Source organism: Cryptomeria japonica, chromosome 3, assembly GCF_030272615.1.
Source record: "Cryptomeria japonica chromosome 3, Sugi_1.0, whole genome shotgun sequence".
Taxonomy (NCBI): Eukaryota; Viridiplantae; Streptophyta; class Pinopsida; order Cupressales; family Cupressaceae; genus Cryptomeria; species Cryptomeria japonica.
Genome location: NC_081407.1, coordinates 361,965,353 through 361,972,003, shown reverse-complemented (window position 1 = coordinate 361,972,003; position 6,651 = coordinate 361,965,353).

Genomic DNA, 6,651 nt, shown 5'->3' with positions numbered 1-6,651 from the left:
TTGTGAGTGAATTAATTAATAAATGAAAAATTATTAATTAATTCACTAATTCCTAAATCCTATTTTTCATCAATTTCTAATTTCTAATTCCTAATTTGTCATCAATTTCAATTTCCTAATTTTCAAATTTCTAATTCCTTTTCCCTCCTAATTCATCTCCTAATTCTATGGGAGTGGCATTTCAATTTGTCATGAAATTGTCATAATTGATTAATCAATCAATTTTGACATGAAATGTGTCATAATCAATCAATCAAAATTGTGCATGGAAAGTGCATAATTTGCATAATTTGTCATAATTAACATATTGATTTGCAATTTCTATTTGAGTTGCATCATGCCAATCTTGTCACTTATCCAATTCTTCTATAAATTGGATGATTTTCTTGAATCAAAGCTAATAACCCTTCTTAATCCTTGATCCTTCCAATTACTTCTTGAAATCCGAATTGCTGTCAAACTATCAAATTTTAGTTCTAGTACTCTTGAGCTTTTTTTGCTTTCAATTGTGAGAGCACTTGTAGGTGAGATCCACAAAACTATTGAAGAGGAAAGAACAACAATGGAGCCGCATGGAAGGAGTATTCAATCTTGAGTCTGGTTTGCATAATGTTTTCTTTTGAATGCTTCATTTTCATACCTCTATTGAATGTGCATTGTGATTAGGTTCATTGCAATGAGTATTTCTTTGATTGAGCTATCATGTTTAACGTTTTGATTGATCTACTTGTGAATCCTAAGGATAAAGTTGAAAATTTTAAGTTTTTCAAGTTTTGTGAATCCCAAGGGAGTAGTTGTGATGTTGCTTTGGGGGGAGTTGTTACTTTATGGAATTCACAATTTGTTTAGAGTATCCCATTATGTGATGATGACAACCATGTTGCCACTTTGTTCAAGCACACCAGAGATGGGTTTTCTTGGATTTTGTTTAATATTTATGCCCCCAATAATAAGGTTTCTAGAAGGATATTTTGGGTGAAGATTTCCTCTTTTTGAAGAAACCACTCTGATATTCATTGGCTTATTATTGGAGACTTTAATACCCCTCTTCAATAATTTGAAAAGTTTGGGGGTCCCAGATTCAATTGGATAGCAAACAGGATTTGGATGATTTTATTAATAATTAGTGTCTTATAGATATGGATCTTGTGGGAGCTAACTATACTTGGACCAACAGAAGGGTGGGTGATGGGCTTATTCAAGTGAAGCCTATAGGTACCTCATTTCCACAGACTGGTTGCTTCATTAATTTTGCTCTCTGAAAGTTGTCTAGAGTTGGATTTGATCACTATCCCATAAGTTTTGTGGCAGAACCTAAAGGAGGGAGAAGGATATTCCCTTTTAGATTTGAAAAGGCATGTCTCTCTCACCCAAGCTTGCATATATGCATAAATAATTGGTGGGATGTTGAGATTGATGGAACTACGATGTTTCGCATTGCTAAAAAGATCAAAATTGTTAAGGAAAAGGTCTAAAAGTGGAACAGGGAAATCTTTGGTGACATTTTTATGATGAAATCATCTCTCCAGTCTGAGTTGAGCCTTATCCAAAAGAAAATTCAAAGAGAAGGATATGTAGGGGATAATTTTATTAAGGAAAGTGACATTTTGTCAAGATATGACAATGTTATTTCAAGAGAGGTCTTGTTTTGGAAGCAGCGTTCTAGGTCTCTTTGGTTACATGTTGGAGATATAAATACTAGATTATTTCATATCACTACTTTGAAGCATAGAGCTACTGATAGAATTTATTATATTCTTAAATATGGGATTAAACTTGAGTGTGAGGAAGATATTAGTAAATTTGTTGTGGAGTTTTTTGCTAACCTGTTAAAGGTTGATCCTTTGTTGGATCTGGAGGCTCAGAACAGTCTTGTTGATTTCATCCTGAATATTTTGCCTGTTGATCATAACAGAATGTTGGCTGCTATTCCTTCTAATGAAGAGATAAAGAAGGCTTTTTTCTCCTTTGATGGTAACAAGGCTCCTGGACCAAATGGCTTCCCCATGTTCTTCCTCTAGAGCTTTTGGGATATTGTGGAGGTTGATGTGTCTAGTATTGTTAAGGAATTTTTTAGGGCTTGGTCTCTGCTTAAGGAACTTAATGCTACCTTTATTGTTCTTATTCCAAAAAAGCAAGGAGCCAATTCTCTGGATGATTTTTTCCCTATCATCTTGTGTAACTCTTTCTATAAAATTATATCTAAGGTGTTGACAACCAGACTTCTGGGGATTCTGCCTCTTTTCATTTCTCCTCAATAAAATGGGTTTGTGCCTGGGAAACAGATACTGGACTCCATTATTACTATCCATGAGAATATTCACTCCTTGATTGTCTCTAAATCTCAAGGTTTTCTATTGAAACTTGATATTGCTAAGGCTCATGATAGGGTCGATTGGGTGTTCCTTAAGAAAATCCTTGCCGCTTTTGGCTTCTCTGACGGGGTCATTTATCTCATTTGGCAGCTTATTTCTACAACTTCCATGGTTGTTATTGTTAATGGGTCACGCTCCCATTTTTTCAATACTTCTCATGGCTTAAGACAAGAAGACCCGATTTCTCCTATCATGTTTACTATCATGGTGGAGACCTTGGGAACATTTATTTAGAAACAGGTTGGTAATGGTTCCTTAAAAGATTCGAAACCTTCTTTTGCTTCTCTGATTTGTTCTCATTGGAAATTTGTTGATGATACTATCTTGATGGGGAGCTCGACTATCAACAAGGCTAGAGTTATTAAGTCTACCCTAAGTATTTATGAACAGGCTTCGGGTCAGTTGGTAAATAGAGCCAAATGCTCCATCTTCTTTATCAACACCCCTGAGGCTAGACAAAAAAAGATAGCTAATATCCTTGGCTACTTAGTTGGAATGTTCCCTTTGACCTATTTGGGATTACCTTTGGGGCCCAAGACTCTTTATTCTTTCTAACTCTCTCTGATTGATATATTTAATAAGAAGTTGGCGGGTTGGAAAGGTGTCCTGTTGAGCCAAGCTAGGAAAGTCCAACTTTTAAAGTCTAAAATTCAAAACTTGTCGGTGTATGCTCTAAGCTTATTCAAGATCCCCACAAAGTTTGCTGATATTATTGAGAAAATGTTTCTTATGGTCTGGGGTGGAGGAGAGGAAAAGAATCCCTTTGGTGGCTTGGGAGAGTGTGTGTAAACCCATGAGATTTGGAGGTTTGGGGCTCAGGAGTATCAAATCTTTCAATTCTGCTCTCCTTGCTAAGCAAGTCTGGAGGACCTTTGGATGTAGACGTGAATGGAACACCCTATGGCATAATAAGTACCTTTTCTCAATTCCCTGCATCTCCCTATCAGAGCTCATCTTTGGAACAATATCATCAAGGCAAGGGATGTTGCTCTTTTGGGGTCTTGTTGGAAGTTGGGAAATGGCAGAAGTATTATGTTTTGGGATGAGTGTTGGATTGGTAAGGTCTCGCTGGTTTCTGGTCCTATTTTTAGGGTCATCAAAGAATATTGTATTGCTTCTTTTGGTTTGAAAGTGGCAGATTATTGGATTGATGGGATGTGGGTTAATCTATCCTTGGTTAATCCCACCCTCGGGCCCCTGCAGTCCTCTTTGAACTCATTTTCTTTAGAGAATGTGAACTCTGAGGATATGATGGTGTGGAGGTTCTCTTCTTCTAGTAATTTTTTTGTTGCTTGGGTAACTTGGTTATCTATTAATTCTTCTCCTTCCCCTGGGTGGACTAAATTCTAGATTAAACATTTGATTCCGAAGATCAACATTTTCTTCTGGCTCCTCGTCCTGAACAAGATCCTTTTTCTCTGTAAGAGAGGTTTTTCTATTCCCAATAGGTGTTATCTCTATATGAAGGATGTTGAATATGTTGATCATCTTTTCTTGCACTACCCATTTTTTGTTGATGTCTAGAGTCATGTGCTTCAAAGATGGGACCTATGCTGGATCTTTCCTGATTCGGTTAAGGAATTTATTTTCCAATGGCAGGTGTCGACTAAGAACCGCATCTTAAAAACTCTATGGTATTTTGTTTTCCCTCATGTTGCATGGGGTATATGGAAGGAGAGTAACAACCACATTTTCAAGGAGGCCTACCTTCAACCTAATATTAGTTTTAAAAAAATAAATTGAGCTACTAATGATAACCTATCTATTTTGAACCCAGGCCTAGCCTCCATAATAGATTTATTTGTAATGACTATGAGCTCATAGTTGCCAAGGCTTGGGAGGTGCAGATTGATATTTCTTTGGCTCTGAAGAATAACCCCAAGAGTAGGGTCATCTAAGAATGAAGCAGGCCCCCACAGGGCTAGGTCAAAATCAACTTTGATGGGGTGGCCAACGGTAACCCTAGGCCAGTTGGTTATGGGGGAGTGTTGAGAGATCATAATGGTATGTTAATTTCAGCAGTGGTGCTCCCCTTGGGAAATCAGTCTAACCACCTTGTTGAAGCCATTGGGGCCTTCCAAGGTCTTAATCTTGCTAGGTGACATAACTTCAAACATTTTTGGATTGAGGGTGATTCCAAAAACATTATAAATTATCTCAAAGGTATTTCTAGGCCATCTTGGAATGTGGAAGTATGGATAAACAAAGCTAGGGAAATGATTAATTCTTTTGAAAATTGCATTATTTCTCATATTTATAGGGAGTTCAATATTGTTGTCGACTACCTTGCTAACAAAGGGGTCAGTAGTGCTAACAAAGTGACGTGGACCAATGAAGATGGGGTGGATACCGAGTTCTACATGCTTATCCTTCATGATAGAATTTGAGGCAGTAAGGACAATGAGTAATATTATATTTATTACTAGTAGTGATTCTAGAAAGATCGTCCTCTTTCTCCTTTTGCAATGTGTTGGTTGTGGATGATGCAATTATTGTGCCATTATTTTACATGCTTTGCGGGTTGATATTTATTTTGTTCGGACCTCTCTATTTAGAGTGATTGTTGTGATTTCTCTGAGTATCATGGGGGGAGCTAGGAAGCAGGTTGAGCCTCTGAGTTGTGAGCAGCTAAAGAATAACCATAAAATTTGGAGGCTTCTCATGAAAGTGAGTGTTACTCCCTTTATTGAGAAAGTGTGGGGGCTTAACAAGGATGTTACTGCTTATTTTGATAAGCATTGGAAGGATGGCACCATTACTTTGCATGGGTGCAAGGTTATGGTGGATGAGAATTTGATTGCAGAAGTTATGGGTCTTTCCTTTAATGACATGAACTACTAAAGAGATAGGAATTACATGGAGACTACGGTGCAAAATTTTCCAAAATTTGAGAAGGAAAGGGGTAAATTGGTGAAGAAGACTGCCAGCATTTATGACATCATTGCTCTCAAAGACATCTGGGCCAAACTCCTGAAGGTAATCATGGATTACTTTACTCTTGAAGGGAATTATACTAGGGTTTATGGCCACCATTTTTATTCTATTAAACCATTTATGCCATTATGTTAGAGTTTCTTTTCCTTTTTTCTTGTTGTCTTCTCTTCGAGCTAACTTCAGAGCTCATAGGAATAATCCGGCCAAGCACCTTATCCTTCATGAAGGGTTGATGTGTTAATTGATAATCATTTTCAGTCTCTTCCTACCCCTTCTTCTTATATCCCCACTTATTCGGATGATAATAGTAGTGCTGGGAAGTCTGGGGATGAGGAATCCAGTTTGGATTTGGAGGATGAGACTTTCTCTCCTCCTAAAAAAGTTAAAATTGAGAATACTCCTAAAGCTCAACCTATTCTGGGCAAGGGTAAGAAGGGTTCAAAGCAGGTTGTTATCTCCTCCTCTTCTACCTCTGCTGGTAATGAAACCTCTAATTCTGGTGGCCATAGGGGATTCTGAGGACAATGTGGTCAACAACAGAATTAGCACGGAGCCTGGGAGTTAGAATTTTAAAATTCACCCCTCGTCTTGTCATAAAGAGACCATTAATACCACAGGGGTTGCAATTTAGAAGGACCTTCATGCCAAGAGTGTTGAACTTAATGATAAAAGGGATGGCTATGAGGACATCCTGGGTATGGCAAGAGACCATGCCATCAATACTTTCAGTCTTTTTCAATGGCTCTTCCATAAAATCAAAGAGTTTAAATTTAACCAGAGGGCTTTGAGTAGTAAGCTAGGAGCTATGCCCACTTCTACTTGTCAGGATAGACAGAGTGGTGACAATCAGTGGATTGAGGATGAGAAAAAATTTGTTGTGGGTTGTATCAATAGAGTTGTTGAAGGTATTGATCATATGAAGAAAGGTTTTGAAGATAGATTCACCCATGTTCAGGAGAATTACAAGAAAATTTAGGCCACCCTCATGACCATTATGTCCAATAGTCATAGAATTGTCAAGCAGGCGGTTGAAGCTATGAATATTATGGTGAATAATCTTAACAGTGTTCAATAGGACAAGATGCTGATCAATTTGAATGATGATAAAGATAAGACTCGGGGGGATTTTGGCCCTTGTAAATGGACTAGGGAGAATTTGAAAAAGAAAGTTGCTACCCAAAGTGTGGACTACAAGGAGTTGAGGTTTGTGGCTGATAATATGAGTCTTTTGGAGGCTGAGGTCATTGAGACCCTTAAGAGCCTTATGTAGTTTATGTTCTCCATTTCTTTGGTTTTGTCTCTTCCTTGTTGTTGGTATGTGGTCATTTTTGGTTTTTTGTTG